The sequence below is a fragment of the Dreissena polymorpha genome, chromosome 16, assembly GCF_020536995.1.
Source record: "Dreissena polymorpha isolate Duluth1 chromosome 16, UMN_Dpol_1.0, whole genome shotgun sequence".
Taxonomy (NCBI): domain Eukaryota; kingdom Metazoa; phylum Mollusca; class Bivalvia; order Myida; family Dreissenidae; genus Dreissena; species Dreissena polymorpha.
The window spans coordinates 3,869,830-3,889,808 of NC_068370.1; the positions used below are offsets into that span (position 1 = coordinate 3,869,830).

At 34.7% G+C, this 19,979-nt stretch overlaps 1 long non-coding RNA gene across 1 annotated transcript; it reads right to left on the bottom strand.

Annotated features, from left to right (window-relative positions):
• Window positions 1-13,670: 13,670 nt before the first annotated feature.
• Window positions 13,671-17,041, bottom strand: LOC127862473 (uncharacterized). Its single transcript, XR_008040644.1, has 5 exons — window positions 16,938-17,041; window positions 16,522-16,586; window positions 15,841-15,902; window positions 15,464-15,505; window positions 13,671-15,045 (listed from the first exon to the last, which is right to left on the bottom strand). It is a non-coding gene; the product is annotated as an uncharacterized LOC127862473 (long non-coding RNA).
• Window positions 17,042-19,979: the final 2,938 nt, after the last annotated feature.

The window sequence follows — 19,979 nt, forward strand, 5'->3', positions numbered from 1 at the left end:
ACTTTTATAACACGTAAAGTCAGGTGCAGGTCACTAACGTACTGTTATGAAACGTAAGGTCGGGTTCAAGACGCTGACGGACTGTTGTTACACTAAGGGTCGAGTACAGGACACAGACGTACTGTTATGACACGTTAGGTCGGGTACAAGACTCTGACGTACTGTTATGACACGTAAGGTCGGGTACAGGACACAGACGTACTGTTATGACACGTAAGGTTGGGTACAGGACTCTGACGTACGGTTATGACACGTAAGGTCGGGTACAGGACACAGACGTACTGTTATGACACGTAAGGTCGGGTACAAGACTCTGACCTACTGTTATGACACGTAAGGTCGGATACAAGACTCTGACCTACTGTTATGACACGTAAGGCCGGGTACAGGACTCTGACCTACTGTTGTGACACGTAAGGTCGGGTACAGGACTCTGACCTACTGTTATGACACGTAAGGTTGGGTACAGGACTCTGACGTACTGTTATGACACGTAAGGTCGGGTACAGGACTCTGACGTACTGTTATGACACGTAAGGTCAGGTACGGGACTCTGACATTCTGTTATGACACGTCAGGTCGGGTACAGAACTCTGACGTACTGTTATGACACGTTAGGTCGGGTACAGGACTCTGACGTACTGTTATGTCACGTAAGGTCGGGCACAGGACTCTAGTAAAATTGTGATTTAGTTGATCATGTTTATATTTAAAGATTGGTTGATTTGATTGCAATACAATTTAATTTAATTTCCCCTTGACTTCTGTTGTTATGTGAAAAAGAGCGTTACTTGAATGTTTGTGATTTAGTCCTTGCTGAGCGTATGGTTTGGAATGACTTCAACCGGTTTTATTCCTTAATACTTTCAATATTCCAATACCGTGGCCAATGCTTTAATAATGTTATGACTTAATTTTCGTTTTGTGGGTTCTGTCCTATATTGTATAAGCTATGATCACTTGCCCTTAACATGTATAGTGGTTGTTAACATTGTTTTCCCAATGTTTCGGTTGATAACACCAATACAAATGCTATGATGCCAGATTTAAAATTAACGATGTTCAAGGAGAAGCTTGCAGATGTGACGGTTCTACTCATTTGTTGAACGAGTTTGTTGTTGCAACATGAATTTCGAAAAAGCCGCTCAAGCGTTAACGATCATGTTTCAATGTTTGTCAAGAAACATTTTGTTATTCAAACCATGGTCTTTTATTTATACGTCAAAGCACTTAAGGTCTTGTTTGCACAGCGTAACAAAACATTAACTTATTTCTCTCATTTGCTGTCATGTGCAAATAAATATATTTGCATAGTAGTCCAATATATTCTTTGATTCCTGATAAGAACGTGTTTATATTCAATTTTAGCACAATGTCACACACGTTCTCACTATTAATAAAATAATAAAACACCATATACAATAATTATTATATTCTAGGATTCTATAACATTCAGAGATATATTAAACCAGAGACGTAGGTCTACGTCTCTGATTAAACTTATTATTTAGTTGCTTTGGCTACAACATCATTTGAACAGCTAGATGTTATTATTTAACAATTATTTTACACATGGATCATATCATTTTAAAGTGATATTATGGGCATCTAACAGTGTATAGGTGTCTATCGCAATTGTTTTTTTATGTTTTCACTTCATATACACTTATATTTTTTAATGCAGCATCAACATACTAAAACAATATCCCGGAAAGAAAAAAATAATGCATGTGAATATCAACCGTACTTTCGTTTGACAACAGTCATGCATGTACGATGTGAACCTAAATTTAGTTTTAGTGCAGATTCGTTCATTCGACACAAAGGCACAATTTTGTTTTACAGATCATTTTGCTTACAGGACTGGATGAGTCACGTAAGATATCGAATATAAAATATATGTTTATAAACAACTGGTAGCAAAATGAGTTGCAGATAATTGGTCAGTAACCACGTTTTAACTAACTCTTTTGACCTGTTAATTCTTTTCAGCTCAATTCAACAGTGAAAAATGCCCATCATATCATTTTAATGTATTGAGTTTAGCAATACGTATTCAATCGTGCTTGAAGCTCGTTGACTGTTTTTTTTCCAGAATTTTCAATTTGGAAAAGGTTCATTCGGCGACTGCGTTTGCAGTCATTAAGCATCTGAAAATTCGAAGTGCAGTCAAAACGTTTGGGAATGGATGGTATTTTATCATCAGAATCTTCAAATCGCGATACCGTAAAAGCGAAATATTTAAAGTGAATCATTTCTTCCTGGAAATGTATATCGTTGTCAACACGATCATTCTGTCTTAACCCATTTATGCCTAGCGTCTAGAAAAAAGGCCTCTGCAAACAGCGAAGACCAAGATGAGACGCCGCATGATGCGGCGTCTCATCAGGGTCTGCGTTGTTTGCTTTAAGGAATTTCTGTATGAAATATTATATCAATAATATATAAACTATATAAATAAATATACTAGACATACCTAATTTTGGAATAAATTGATCCAATTTAGAAGGATATGAAGGTTCACTAGGTTTAAATAGGTTAATATCTTGGTTGCGTGTCTTACAGTCCAACCATTTACGTGCCTTTTCCAAGATGTACAACTTCTTTCACCACACCATCGACCCGATTACAGTCATCAGAGAACTGTGCTTCAACTTTCTCGTGTGCCTTATATTCGTATTTATTACACTTATATTTAAGTGATGTTAGACAATTGTATAACTTGTATTAATTTTTTTTAAATGTCGCTCACTTTCCAGCCTTATCCGCGTGGAAGTTACTAACGTTTTTTTACGTATTAATATTCGCTCTATATCTCGACTTTACTTGCCACGAAGTTTATAAGCGGGATGACCGAATTAAGGATCCACTAAGACCATAAGCAGCGATTATAGTCGAGATAAAAAGCGAATTTTATAACGAAATAAACGGTAATCACTTTTTTACTGATATGTAAGGATCTGAATCGCACTACATTGGCCGATTTTTTAAAATAATGCGAAATATGTTGAAAAAACAACAACAACATATTAAAACTTTTTTGTGGTGCCAAAATAGATGCCGATTTATCATTTACATCCTTTTCTAACTCATCATTTTTAATCAAGATAAGTACGTTAATATATACTCGTTCATTTACTGATACTGGCACAACTGGAATCGCGCAGAGAACTTGACGTTGTTGTTGAGCGACACACTTGTTTCTTAACGCGCTGAATACATAGCATAAAGTAAATAATTTTATTAATTTTGCATAACAGCATATGCATACCAGTGTATAGTGTACAGTGCATGTCATCAATGTCTAAAACTTACCTCGTCATTCAAAGAGGAGCGACTGCTCACTGTTATCGCAGTGAATTGTTCGAAGTTGTTTCCCACTCCATACTTATACATTCAACGCAATAACTCGTAATCCGTCACCCGTATCTAAAGCATGATATTTGATATTTGGCATGCATGTGTATCAATGGAGCTGCACATTTTGAGTGGTAAGATTCTAAGGTGAACATCATCCTACAAGGTCTAGGGTGCAAAAAACAAAGGAAAGGGAAGTAATAAGCTTTAAATGGACACAGTTATGTGACCTGCCCACGTATATTTTTTGTTAAATAAATCAAAGCGGCGCAGTAGGCGGCATTGTGTTTCTGACAAACACATTGTGGTAAAAGGTCAAGGTCATCCTTTACGGTCTACGGTAAAAAATACAGATTTAAGGGAAGTAATAAGCTTTAAAAAGGGAGAAAAATATTCAATATTGAACATAGCCACTTTATATATTTGGCATGCATGTGTATCTCATAGATCTGCACATTTTGAGTGGTGAATCTACAGTCACGGTAGTGGCTTTTTATTATTAGCTACTAAAAATAGAGATTTGTTACAGACAATTATTTTCAAGGGAAGTAATTTATATAATTGTAAATCTCATATTATAATATTTCCTTACCAAGAATTGAAGTTCTTTTCACAGTTGCTGTACAGATTTATTATTTTGATTATTTATAACCCAAATGATTGATTAGTCAAAGTTTTTTTAAATGATATAATTATAATTTCTTTGATGTTCATTACATACCTGTCGACTTATGTCCATAGATACATGATCAACTCTTATTTTATGAAAAAGAAAAAAATCAACTCTGGCTATGATCTCTTTTAAACTACAGGCCTTCGTTGTCAATGATGTTGTTTTGGACAAAATTCAAGGGAAGTAATAACCTTTAAAGGGAGATGATTTCTATACCTGCCAAATGATAAATAGAAATTTTATTTCAATGCAGCGCAGTAGGGAGGCATTGTGTTTCTGACAAACACATCTCTTGTTGGGTCACTAGGTCAAAGGTCAAGGTCACTGTGACCTCTAAAAAAAATCTGACAAGTTTTCGCAGCCGAGCGTGGCACCCGTTATGCGGTGCTCTTGTTTACATCAATGCATTGCACATTACTAAAATATAATGTGTTTAATGTGCATACATAATTTAACTTTTAATTTCTTTCAACAACATAAAAGGTTCAATTATATTTCTGTATGTTTGTACACACTGGTACAAGACATAAAATATGCATATCAATGTAAAATTTATAATTAAAATGAATTTAAGATTGCGTTAAGCTTGCGAGCATCCTATAGCTACCTTCATAAACCGTTTAATCAATGATTGTTCCAACTTAAACTTAGCTTATTATAAATTTGTTTTTAGACTTTTCTGAAAGAAACCCACAAGGGACCTCTACTGGGGGACTTCGGCTATGAACAATAGGTACAACAATGCCCAGTCAAGTGTATTGTGGTTGAGAGGGCTTTTGGACTGCCAAAGAGTAGATTTAGGTATGTAAACTTACTACATGTATGTTTATTTAGTTCAAAACAGTTAAACACATTCAGTTAATCAACATAAGACACCATTTAATAAGCACAAAATAAATCTCCCCACAAAATATTGGATAAAAAGTGTGATGCTTTATGCCTTTAATACTTTTTAGAGCATAATTGTAATCGTCACATCTACATCATAACAATTTAGTAAACGTACACCGTGGGAAGCCTTAACCCTTTGCATGCTGGGAAATTTGTCGTCTGCTAAAATGTCGTCTGCTGAATTTCTAAAATTAGCATTTTCTTCGATTTTTTTCCAAAAATACTTTCAGAATAGCAAACAGTTTGGATCCAGATGAGACGCCACGTTCTGTGGCGTCTCATCTGGATCCAAACTGTTTGCAAAGGCCTTCAAAATTCGGTTCCCACACTGAAAGAGTTAAGCATTGCACCTGTTCGTCCTCTGTGTCTGTCTGTTCATATGTGGATGGATTTTGCATAACAGCAACTGCTGAATGACCTTAATGTGTTTATGAATTGTAGCTGTACACAAATGTGTAATTAAATTTGTTTTGTTAATTGTTTTCAAGTTTTGAGCACATATACACAAGTTGTTTGTACTGAATAAATTTGTCTTTTAATGACTGATGGACTTGTTTGTGTATCTCAACGTGACATGGGGGCATCAGTGAAGGAGACACATGTAGTTAAAAAAACATTTGATACAGATTTAAAAGTTGCTTTCATATGCACGTGCATGTGTTGATAAAAATGGATGCCGTAGATAATTGCAAATTTTGTTTAATGAATTTATTTCTTTACCCATTTTAATCTTAAATTTAATTAATATCTGAAGATGTTAATCAATTAAATAAAATGCATAATAATCATTAGTATTGATAATAAAATGGATATTGTAATTAAATCACCAGTTAATATTGATTGTTATTCTCTATCGACAGGTGTCTACATAAAACTGGCGGTTGTTTATTCATGAGACTCGATAAGTGCTGTCAAGCAGTGGCTGCATGAATGCGCCTGCACAACTTATGCTTAGATTAGCAGGTGCCACTGCCTGAACAACTTACTGAGGCACAGGAAGTGGATGACGTTGTGCACAGTCCACAACAGGACCAAAATGCAGCTTATATGGACAACACATCATTAACTTTTTTATGTAGTTGCTGTTTTATGCTCACATGTGCACGAAGTGCTATATGTGAGTCATTGTGGTCTGTCTATGTTCGGCGACATGTGTTTATATTCAATATTTGACTCTTTGTTGATGAAAGATGGTCATTATGTTTCTGCTAATGATACATAATAACTTAATAAGTTAATGATTTCTTGTCTATGAGCTGCTGCATTTCGGTCAAGTGTGGTCAACATCTTTGTAAAAGTGTGGATATTGACAATTTCTGCCGTTCTTTTGTGGATTTTTTTCATTAAAGACACACTTTTTACAATATTCATTTATGCAATGCGTACGATGATTACATGTTTCCTTTATATTATAACAAAGGGAAAATAAATTCTACTCCTTTATTTAATTATCTTTGTAACATAACAATACAGGGTTTTCTTCAACAACTCTACAGCTAGGGAACAATGAAGTGGAACACTATCTGAAAATAAAATACATTTTATGTTAATAAAATTTGTATTTGTAAGACAAGTGATGAAATAAAAGGTTAACATTGTAACATAAAGAGATGTGGTTTCTGTTTGTTCTTTAAAGAGCATGTACTGTGTATACTGCACATCAGACAAGGTTCTGTTGGAACTAATAGATTCATATAAAAAATTATTGAGAATGAATTGTATCATTTATGTTAAGATGGATTGTTGATTCATTCATTACACATTCATGATCTACACTTCATAAGTTAATCTTTAATTTTCATGGAACTCACATCTTTTTTTCTTACTGGCTCATCTGACTGCGCCTCACATGCGCTGTTTCGCGGATTTCCTATAATGATTATATATGAATGAATATGACTCATAAAATAACATAAGTAATCCAATATGTTATTTTAGCTTATGTACACTCGTTAATTTATTTTCTACAAGTCCATGTAAAAAAAATAACTTTTTTGTATTTACTAAAAAAATAATAATATTCAATTGATTTTTACTATTGGTATTGTGAAATGTGATTAACATTTTTTATGCTCCCCCAAAATTTATTTTGGGGGGAGCATATAGTCGCCGCTTCGTCCGTCCGTGCGTCTGTCTGTCCGTCCGTGCAAAATTTTTGTCCGGGCTATTTCTCACAAACTAATGACTGGAATTCAATGAAACTTTATAGGAAGCTTCACTACCAAGAGGAGATGTGCATATTATCAGCGGGTTCTGGTCGGATGATTTTTCACAGAGTTATGGTCCTTTGAAATTTTCCATTAACTGTACATATAATGCAATTCTTGTCCGGGCTATTTCTCAGCAACTAATGACCGGAATTCAATGAAACTTTATGGGAAGCTTCACGACCAAGAGGACACATGGTTGTTGTTGTGCGTCTGAAAAGAAAGTACATAGTGTTCAAATTCAAACATTCCACAGTTGAACGAAAAAAGTGATGAATGGATACCAAATACCTAAATATAAGAATTAATAATGGTAAATATATGTCATAATATGTTAAAAAATATTTACAATTTTACATGCATGAACTGGACTGGAATGTGTCAATAGAAAACAGCAAACACACAATACACAACAATGATTATTCCTAATGATTATTCCGTGCAAATTCATTATACATGTTTTTATGTATAATTCAAAGTACAAAATTAACCTTTTGCTCCCAGTCTAACTTTCATTTTTAAAATCTTACATGTGACTGACATTGTGAATTTTTTACAATCATTTTGTGGTATGAGTAAGTCAGTAATTAAGGGTCACGAGATTTCATTAGTTAATATACCTTAACGTCCATCCATTTCTTGATAACTTTGTCTATCTGGGGGCTACACAATCAAATGCTGTTCACTCTGAAATTGAGTGATAGTTTTCAGGTTTGTGTTTACAATTGAAAATTAATTCTAAAGCTATGTACACTGGGTAATAAAGTAAATTATATGCCGAAAATAAATATACAGTAGGCATCCGTATATACTATCGCGGTGGTGTAGTGGATGAGGTGTCTGCCTAGCGATCGGGAGTTCGTGGGTTCGCCCCCATACGCGGGGAGCATTCTCATTATTTCCTCCATAGACACCAAGTACTGGTTCTTCACAGGAAACGGACTCGACAGTGTCCATGTCTGCCTATATCGGCCTTCATGTTATAGTCAGCAATTGCCTGTAGGAAGTACGAAGTATAAGAAGAAGTACGAAAACAAATACATAGCGAAAGAAGCGGAAATGTGTAAGATCAGAATGTTCCTTGAAAAGAGAGATACATACTCTAAAAACAAGCATAAAAATAAATTGTTTTCTTCGAATGTGGGGCATAGAAATAATGTATTAATTGATACTCGAATACTCTTCTGCCAAAAACATTAGATACAAACACACAATAACGATTTGTCATTTTAAAGGCTGACAGTTCCAAACGCGGGAAAATATGATTTCGTTATAACAGTACTTGCAACTAGAATTTAGAAAATAAATACATAAAATAAATGCATAAAACATTTCGATTCTTTGGTGCAAAATAACGATATGAATTTAATAAAAACTCATTATCAATTACGAGACAAATTGACAGACATAAACGCCAAAATATTTAAAAACATGAGTCATGATATCCCTACATTTAGTACTACTATTAGTAAATCATAACTATCATTAACTACTTGCCCCTGTTTACGTTGTCGGCCATCTTGTTTTGCTTTTTTCACATAAACGCGGGAAATCGTGTGAGGTTTTTCGACTGGTTCGCGATTTTCCAGATTAACTACGCTTAACTAAAATCTTAGCTGCGACTCGATACTTACGACGGCGTTCATAAAACGGGTATTAGTGAATCGTAAGTCAAGGATTTAAGATAAGATCCGCTAAGATAAGATCTGTTGATAAAACGGCATCCCATTCACATGCTGACAAATCGACAACAGTTGTTGTAATATATTAAACAGTATGATTGTATATTAAGGAGCGGAGTCATGCCATTGTCTGACATAGAAATCAACTGTACCAAGTGGTTTTAATAAGAATTCAGAAGGCTGAATAATTTAATATTGTAAATTCTGTGTCATAATTAACGTTTATTCCATGCATGTCATAAATACAAGAAACAATAAACGTATACAAAAGGAAAATGCTGAAGAGATTAACCCATTTATGCATAGCGTCTAGAAAAAAAGGCCTTGGCAAACAGAGTAGACCCAGATAAGACGCCGCATGATGCCCGTCTCATCGGGATCTGCGCTGTTTGCTTAAGTGAATTTCTGTAAGAAATATTTTAAATATAGAAATAAATATTCCTAAGTTTGGGAATAAATTGATCCAATTTAGAAGGATGAGAGAGTCATACAAACTATGTTTTTGTTCGCCTTCTATGGGTTGTTTAGATTAGGCGAATTAGCAACTTCCTCTATGGGTTTCATGAATGTTATTCAAAGACAGAACGTATCCTTTACATACAACGGTTCAATAGTTTCTGGAATATCAGTCTCGGTCAATACCTACAAGCATTCACAAGGCCGCTGTGCCACAATCCCACTATCCCGTCAGGCATGCAAACAGTTGTGCCCTATCCGGGCGGTATTACGTTATCTACGTATAGCCCCACAATACCCTGGTCCACTTTTCCGTTTCGCAAACGGCGAGGCCATTTCAACTACATTCTTCCGAGCACTGTTATACAGATGTGTAGTTGCATCAAACCTGGATCCCAAACATTTTACAGCTCACTCTTTTCGTATTGGGGGCGCAACTCACGCACATAGCAACCACATGTCTCCATCACAAATTCAGCAACTGGGTCGATGGAAATCACAAGCATACCTAAAATATATACGACCCAGTCTCTCCCCATATAGGTCTTATATTGTGCTTATACAGCAACTCTCTGGACATTAGGCAACCATACCAAAACCTGGGAGCTGACGGTTAAAGGCAGCAGCTCTCGTTTTTCTTTTCCTCATTTCACAAGCTCATATGCGAGTTGACGGTTTAAGGCAGCAACTCCTAGTAATTATTTTACTTATTACAGTACACGCTCAAAGCTTATGGTTTAAAGCAGCAGCTTTTGGCGATATATTTCACCATATTTCTTCCCTTTAACGTACAATCATATGAGCTGACGGTGTAAGGCAGCAGCTCTAAGGGTCGCCATGTTGTCTTTGTACTTAAGCAGATTTGACATTTTATGCTGCAGCCAGCAGCTCTCTTCTGTGTATATATGTAAAAATAGCAATTTGTGTTCATGTTACATTAGTATGCAATGTTTATTTTTACATTCTTTTTGCCAGTTAATGTTATTTTACTCATAGTTTATATGCTTGTCATTGTCCGATTTCAATCGGCGGTGGGAAACCATTGTTACCCTTCGGTGGGTAATCATTGTTTACCCTTGTGGCGGTTCTCTATCGCCCATTATGGCATTCGGTACATTACTTGTATGTTTACATTTACCAATATGTTTTGTTTTTATATGAATGTAAATATTTTATTCACAATTGTGTTTGTATTACATTCATTGTTCTAAGTCATGTGATATGTTTATCCAAGCAGAATGCTCCCAAATTCTTTCCAGTAATATTTCGGCGTGTGCAGATACACCGCCAAGCTTACGCTTCAAGAAAATGAGAGTCCACTAGGCATAAATGGGTTAAACTCAATTTCGTTTTTTTTCGTGATCAAGGACCCCCAGTTTAGTCGCCGTCATATCATTTTCGTGCTAGACCATGAGCCTACGCACGGCGACGTTATACAGGGCGGAATGTTCAAACAGTATACTTATATATAAGTTTGAGTAATATTATGGGCATTTTTCACTGTTGAATTGAGCTGAATAGAATTAACAGGTCAAAAGAGTAAGTTAAAATGTGGTTACCGACCAATTATCTGCAACTCATCATGCTACCAGTTGTTTATAAAAAATATATATTATATTCGATATTTTACATGACTGGTGAGTCCTGTAAGCCGAAAAACAAAATAGTGTCTTTGTGTCGTATGAACGAATCTGCACTAAAACTACATTTAGATTCTGTCGTCAGTTGTCAAAACGAAAGTACGGTTGATATTCAAATGCATTATTTTTCTCTTTCCGGAATATTGTCTTAGTATGTTGATGCTGCATTAACAAATACAGTGTATATGAAGTAAAAACACAAAAAATAAACAACGGTTGCGATAGACACCTATAAACTGTTAGATGTCCATAATATCACTTTAAACTTATCAGTGAAACTAACTGGTAGATCTTGATTCTCTCTTTAAAAGCCCATAAACACTCAAAATCAACGAAATTTTCGTACAATATTTCGAAAAATTAAGTTAAAACATAACGCATCAATGTACCTTATAGCAATAGCCAAAATGTGAACGCTTAATGTGGTGTGGTTACAGATTTAATAAGATACAAAATGCTCTTTTTATGGGTCGTTTGCCGTTTGAATAGATATTGTTGCAGAAAAATCTATGTTACCATACGGTTATTTAACATTTTGTTATGCTTATTGTTTTGTGTGTTTTTTTTTTTGGGGGGGGGGGGGGGGATATGCCAATGCATGAGTTCATATAAACAGCCTTATATGTGTTGCATACTAGAATAATAACCAGCTTGGTGTCTTTGCTCTGTTTCCCAAAATACGGTTTGCTTTAAAACCAGGTATATGTGTCAATCATGTTACCTATTTGCGTTACAGGTTGTTCGCAAAGGCAGTGCGCAATCTTCAAGCAGTTCCAATTTCCAAACGTTTTAAGATGATCCATTAGCTTTGCACATGTTTTCTTAGCTTCTGCCCAATAGTAATATGTAGCATTGTCCACGAGGACGGATTTGAAGTTATGTGTAAAATTTGTTCGTTGGATAGCAATTGTTCCATTGAATTCATTACCACATGTCCCTCTGCACTGGTCATATGAGTGATTTGAGGAAGTCACCAGGTATATGTATTGAGAGATCTGAGGAATCGTGATCCACTTGTCAAACTCTGAAAAAAAAATCATCTTAGAATAAATCATAGCGAAATCTTGTTATATTCATAATTATAAGTCTTTTATTACTGTGCCACTGTGAAAAATGAACCAGTTTAATAACATAGTGTTATCTGGGTTTTTTGTTTGTCTTATGTTGTTTGTCCACGAATTCATTTTACATTAATATGATTCTACAGTTAAACGCTATTATTTACAGCCCAAAAAAAGAAAACAATAAAGCAATACGCTGTCAATACCATACAAAACACGTGTCTAATTCTTTAAAACTGTAAGGAAGTATTACGTACGTTTCTGGCACACTTGCTCCCGTTAAACTTAATCATTACCCATTAGCCACAGAGTCTGACTCCTGGAGCCGTATTCACCAATCTACGTAAGTCTCAAATCTTAGACTCAGCTCCAGTTTCTGACTCAGACTCAGACTCAGCCTTAAAAAACTTAATTCACGAAACATAAAATGGTTAGTTTTAGACTCAGACTCAGTAAGATAAGTCTCAAATGCTAAGTCTACAATGTTTAGACTTACGCTATACAATCATGACGTAACGTCGTTTGAGCGTTTACTTTACAAAATGGCCGCCGCACGAGCTACTTGCGTAATAATAATAATATTATTGAAAGAGTGTATCTAGATCGTACCAACGCTTTGGAGATTTATAGGGATATTGAGCTTTACAAACGGTATCGTTTAACCCGACCGGGAATCGTATTTATTTGCAATATTTGCAAGGAATAGTTGAGCCGCAATACGATGCGGATTCTGCCAGTTCCGGTCGCCCTGGCAGTGTGTACTTTCCCGAGCAACGTGGCAAAAATCATAAAAAAGCGGCATTTAAAGTTATGGTAGCCAGAACTATGTAGACCTGTGCACAGGTCAATAATATTTTGACAGCTAAGGAGTTGAAGTTGTCAAATTTCCAGCTGGTACGACGCCGTTCGTGCAAAACAAGAACTTTGTGCGATCGCTGATACGTGAGTCATTTGCGATGTGTGCATTTTGCAATTGTTCTTATTTATTGTAAACAACTGTCAAATTCATAATTCTCCGCGTTTGTTTGTTGTCTTTCGTGAAAATAATCTCCAAACTTAATGAACGAGAACATGCACTAATTTTATGGATAATACTTGTTGTTTGAATGAAAAAGTAATAACATTTAATTTGCATGTATCATAAAGTATAATAATGGATATTCTCTAAAAAGGGAAACCTATTGGAAAACGTTTACAAGACATTTACTATGCATAAATTTTGATTTCAGTACTATTACAAATCTATTTATAGATGTAGGAGTTTACCTATAGATATGTATATGCCGACAAAAGTTACACTGTGCCATGACGCAGTTGGTAGCGCATCGGTGCTCGTGATTATATTTCACCGACTATTCGGTGGTTCGAAATTACATCGGGGACCTTTTTTTCTCCAAACATTTTCAATATAAATTATGATGATTATTTAATTATTTTTTTATTCTTGATCTTTAATGTAATGTGAATTAATGTTTATTAATTTTAAAAAAGGTGCTATGATTAATGTGTATATTATACACCCTGCTAAGAAGATATAGGGTACACCTGAATCCATATGTGCATCTGTCCTTGTGTCTGTCTATGTTGTAATTGAGTTCCAATACAAAATGTTTTTTAGCGACAAATGCTGTAGAATATGCATTTGTTGATGGCAAGTGCATTGTTGTAATGCACTTTATTTGTAAATTAATAAAACACTCAACAACAGAAATAATATTTTATTCTCAAATGCATATATTATTGCATTTTCAATCAATAGTAAAACGATGACATTATTTTTGATTATCAAGTTGAGACACATCAGCATATTGCATCACTTCTGACATAAGGCAGAACTTTCATTCAATATAATGCACATAAATGCACCGATCACAATCCATTTATATCAATATCTATTTACTTATTAATATCGTAAGTTTTCCAAAAAATTGGTCAATTTTAAATGATCAACTTTCCGGTTTTACAAGTACTTTGGGGTGCATCGATTGGACGCATGTGCATATCAAGAAGCCAGTGAACCATGTAGAAGTCTACATAGGGCGAAAGGGCGTTCCCACCATCAACGTTCATGTATGGCTTAACAGTCAGTTATGTGCAAGTCTAAATGCAATCCTTTTTCTTTGATACAACTTCATTTTAAACACAAATATTTAATGAAACAACTGTATGTTTATTTTAACAGTTTGTCATTAGCAAAATAGGAAACATTTTATCAGCATTTTATCAGCATTTTATCAAATACTTAAGAAAAAATGTACAAAAATATGTCTTATTTTGTTAGTGTAATATAACATGTTTTATGTTAACAGGCTGTGTATGATGCCAGCTACAGAATAACGAGCTTCACTCAAGTTCACTGCCAGTTGGCCAGGGCGAAAGCATGATGCCAGGATTTGTTGATGTCTAATTTCAAATTCACATTACTGTATCTACCATTATTCTGGAATTTCATTCAGTTCATTGAATGAAGAATTTTATTATTATCAATGATGTATATCTTGTAAGCAAATAATATCAAGAAGTGTCCCAAGACACCGCATTCAACTAATATTCCTCTTTGAATGTAGAATGTATTTTATCTGTCAGTAACATAAAACAATGACCAATGTAATATTTAACCTACATTTCTTAAAGCACACAAATATTGACTGGAATTTTATAAGTACAAAAAGGGATAGAATCATATTTTTATCATAGAAATATTAGTATGCCCCTTTTTGAATTATTTTTTTTTTATATTATTTTGTGTGCAACTGCTCCATAACTCTATTATTTCTAATATAGACTATCTATTTTAGAAATAATAGAGTTATGAAGTAGTTGCACAAAAAATAATAAGATCCTTTTAATTACAAAAAGGGGAATAAATCTACTACTAGTATATTACATGTCAGAGTTATAGCACTTGGTCACGTATTGACACTAAACACATCTTTTTCTCCAAATGTATTATTTCAATTTCTACAGTCAACTTTTGTATTTCTTATTCTAATTTTTCTTAGTTATTTCCCATCGGTTTCTCTGTAAGTTTTGTTAAGGTATCGGCTTGTGATCTCTTGTCGGTCTTCTTTGTGAGCGCTGCAAAAATGGATAAAAAGTGTGATTTGTATAAATGGACTTGTTCTCATATTATGATCTTCAAAGGTTAAAAAATTAATACATATATATATCACATAATCTATGTATGCATTGGTACTATGCATTGGTACTTAGTTTTAACATATTTGATGCTAATTATGTTTCAACAAATGCATGACTTTTGTTGCATATTACATAATAACATATTATACAGTACTTGCTTTGTCAGATAGTATTGTCAGTATAGTTTTAAGAACTGGAATTCCATCCATGCAAGTTAATTATTAACTCTAAATAAATTGTATGCACTGCAATACCTTCAATTAGAGCTATCTAAGTGTTAAGTTTACCAATATTTAATTTTCAAGATTTGTTCTAGACAATTTGAAATCTAAATTAAAAGATATCCAAAACTTACATTCTTTCCACTTCATGCCTCTACTTTCATGACTGGTACACTCTGAAATCACATGAAAAAAATATAGTGTCACTTAAAAAATCTAAATTAATTTAATCCAGTGATGTTTTCAATGCAATAAAATGGACAACTAATGTTAATATACTATACTTAAGTTAATGTATAATAATCCCAGTGTTAACTTTCAAACACAATGTTTAATGTTAATTAAATGCATGTTTTTTTTCTTTTATTTTGTTTTATATAAGGGTGAATCTCTATTAAATTGTATACTGTGTTGAATGTGATGCATACAATATAAGTCATATGGTTTGCATTTTCAATGTTCTATACATATGGTTAATGGTTTGCATATATATGATAATCTATTTATTTACCATATGTTCTTCACTGCTGGCTGTTGTGGCACGCTCACTGCTTTGTTAAGCATATGAAGAAGCTGCAAAAATTAACCGCAAAAATTAATTCAAACATATAACTTCGTAAAACACTTACACACATACACTTATGCTCATTAATAATAATAATTAGTTGATTACCAAGAAATACAATGTTTGTATTTGCACTCATTCCTTGAATAAATGAACTCAACAACAAAATTGAAATAGTCAAGAGATTTAAAGTATCTAACAAAAAGGAATAGAAATACTTCCTTAAATGCACAAACTTCATTTGCCGATCTAAAATTAATGATCTTAATGTTTTATTTTAATTGTCTAATACCGAACCCTGCTATATTTACAACAAACAAAGATTCTGATACAAGTTGCCAATTCATACCATATATCTGTGAACGAGTTCATGAATATTGTTATTTAGTGCACCTTTGGTGAGCTTACCTACATATTTCCTTGATGAGTTTAATCATAATCATATGAATTGACAAGTGTCAGATCTTTTTTATAACACTAATTCAATTACGCATTTAGACAATTATTATTAAGTTAAATTTATTAGGTTTGACATGTAGTAATATTGAAACAAACTAATTGCAATTGATAAGTTTTTCAACAAAATTAATTAAATGAAAGCATAACAAAAAAAAGTAATTAACTTACACCGAGCCTTGGAATTTTGGTACTTCTTCTGGCACTGTTCACCAGTTTTTGCGACACCAAATTCTCTGAAAGTTTAATTAAAACAATTGTATGATGTATAGCAATATTTATGAAACACATAACATTTCATGTTTGACATCATGACTGTCGATTAGTTTAATATAAACGACATACAGGGTTATAGTTATCAATGTAAACGTGTAGTAAATGAAAAGTTCGTTTGGAAATGTGCAGATTGTAATCAGATACGAATAAAACACACATGGGTACGAATCTAACAGGGTACGAGATGAAAACTAAAACAATAGACCTCCTTAAATGGTAAACTTATCCGTGAAACCACAAATATTCATTTTTAATACTTAAATAACAATTCACTTGTGCAAATTTTGGAAACAAAGAACGTGCAACTGTACCATAAATCATAACAAATGTTTGAAACTAAAACACATTCCACAATCACATCCGAAATCCGTAAGTACAATTTGCTGAGTGGTTATGCCCCTTGTATACATAGTGCAATATTCGGCGCTAGTAAAAACGACATCGGTAGCAAATCCAAAAGTAAGCTATTAAATAAAATATTACAACTACAAGACAGATACGATAATAACATATAACTTACACTGATATTCTGCTCGACACCTCGTCCCATTTTTTTCTTCGAATAACCAAAATCTGTTCGGCTCCGAGCCACTTATACTCGCCGATAGAAGGCTCCAGCGGTCCCGAACCAGCGCATTAAAAACATACTCTGGCTCGGACCAATCTGGACCTGCTGGCGCTTCGTTTCGCTGTCTTCAACTGCCAAACACTCCATTCAATAAGTTATATCAAACATGTCCGCTACTATTTTTGACACTATTTGGCGCGTTTTCCCTACTTGAGAGTTCGCTTAGTCGTGACGTCATTAAAAAAACACAATCTTATTGAAGTCTATTTCCAAATGCGTTCGTGAATACGAATCCTGAGTCTGTCTTTAGTAAGTCTAAGTCTGAGTCAAAGTCTGAGTTTGAGTCCAAGTTTGAGTTTATTATTGATGAATACGGCTCCTGAATTTGTATGGTCTAGTCCTATATAAAATCCCTAGCAGCGTTCAGCTCCCAACCACAATCATAAGTAACATTCTCCGACAAATGGAAGGTTTTTTTATATTTATTTTGTCTTTTTTCAATTTAATAAAAAACACCACACATTTAAGAAAATTATAAATGAATAATAACTATTAAAAAAACTTAATTAAACCATATATGTTAAAAATAACACTTGAACCAATCATGCAGTTTTAATTACGGCTGGGATTTAGTGTGCTTAGCTTTCAAGTAGTCAGATGTTTTCGGGGAGATTGATTCTATATAAATATACTTTGAACTTTAATAGGCACGTAATGTAAATTTTCTTACCTAGGCACTGCAGCGCTGATTTTGGACCGCTTATCCAGATGAAGAATGGCAACCATAGAGCATACAATAGATGCATTTTTATCAGTTTGATTTTCCTTTGACAGTTATATTAAAAAGCAACCGAGAACACGCACAAACAACTTCTTGTGATCCACAATAAATGTTTCAAATGAATGTTTAAGTAATATTTAGAAATATCATATTTTAGCAAAGTATGTTTGACATAATTTGGTCGACAATTAAGAAACAGAATAAATGATAACCCAGTCTTGGGACAAATGTTAAGCACTCGAAAACCGTATGACCATATGTGGACAGATTAGCACATTATTAATTAATGAATGTACCAAGAAAACAATCCCGAAACTACACAAATATAGGTTTCTTTAAAGCAAATCAAAGCATGTTATTTTGATAGCTTTACCAGCACAGCTCTGTTATAAAGCAGATGTAAAAAAAACACACTATACTATGCAAACTATTCACAGAATTAAAGAAAATCCAAAAACACTTTTACCGTTTCTTTAATATCAAGGCAAAATTGTTATAAGCCACACAGACAGTGCTCATTTTGTATTAAGCCTTAAACACCTGCTTCTTGTTACTCGAATTTACCATCGGAAACTTTGGAATATCAAAACCATTTTGAGTAACAGAAAAACATGGACGAGCCTGTGGATAACAATTCTGCGTTAAATATTTGTTTTACACTTTCGGAACTAAAACATACAATTGGCACCAGGAAGGACCCCGCCACGAGACATAAAAATACTACAGGAATGGGCGCCGGTCACTGTGATAACCTAGTAAGTACAAAAAAATATCCTGTCGCCCAATAAATTCTACCTAATATGCAGCCATATTCTGAAACGTATTGTCTGACGTATTGTCTGACTTTCGGAACAAAAAACCCAGCTAGCACGCTTTCATCACTGCCAGTATATCATGTTTGGAAAACATCGAAGGAAACCCCAGCTAGCACGCTTTCATCACTGCCATTATATCATGATTGGACCCAGCTAGCACGCTTTCATCACTGCCAGTATATCATGTTTGGACCCAGCTAGCACGCTTCCATCACTGCCAGTATATCATGTTTGGACCCAGCTAGCACGCTTTCACCACTGCCAGTATATCATGTTTGGACCCAGCTAGCACGCTTTCATCACTGCCAGTATATCATATTTGGACCCAGCTAGCACGCTTTCATCACTGCCAGTATATCATGTTTGAACCCAGCTAGCACGCTTTCATCACTGCCAGTATATCATGTTTGGACCCAGCTAGCACGCTTTCATCACTGCCAGTAAATCATGTTTGGACCCAGCTTACACGCTTTCATCACTGCCAGTATATCGTGTTTGGACCCAGCTAGCACGCTTTCATCACTGCCAGTATATCATGTTTGGACCCAGCTAGCACGCTTTCATCACTGCCAGTATATCATGTTTGGATACAGCTAGCACGCTTTCATCACTGCCAGTAAATCATGTTTGGACCCAGCTAACACGCTTTCATCACTGCCAGTATATCGTGTTTGGACCCAGCTAGCACGCTTTCAACACTGCCAGTATATCATGTTTGGACCCAGCTAGCACGCTTTCATCACTGCCAGTATATCATGTTTGGATACAGCTAGCACGCTTTTATCACTGCTAGTATATCATGTTTGGACCCAGCTAGCCTCTTTCATCACTGCCAGTATATCATGTTTGGAGAACATCGAAGGAAATCCGTATAAGCTCATTTTCGATTTAACCACCGCCTGTGATTTAATATGGGATGTTGATATACTTACAATGCTAGCTGAACACCGCCTGTGATTTAATATGGGGTGTTGATATACTTACAATGCTAGCTGAATGCGGTATCAGTGGACACTGTTCCAGTGGTCGACATAAACTAGTCATGATAGATAGGGAACTCTCTGATACAGCAATGATTCAAAGATGATCCATCAGGCAATAACTCAAAGAGGATCCATCAGGCAATGACTCAAATAGGATCCAGCAGGCAATTACTCAAAAAGGATCCATCAGGCAATGACTCAAAGGG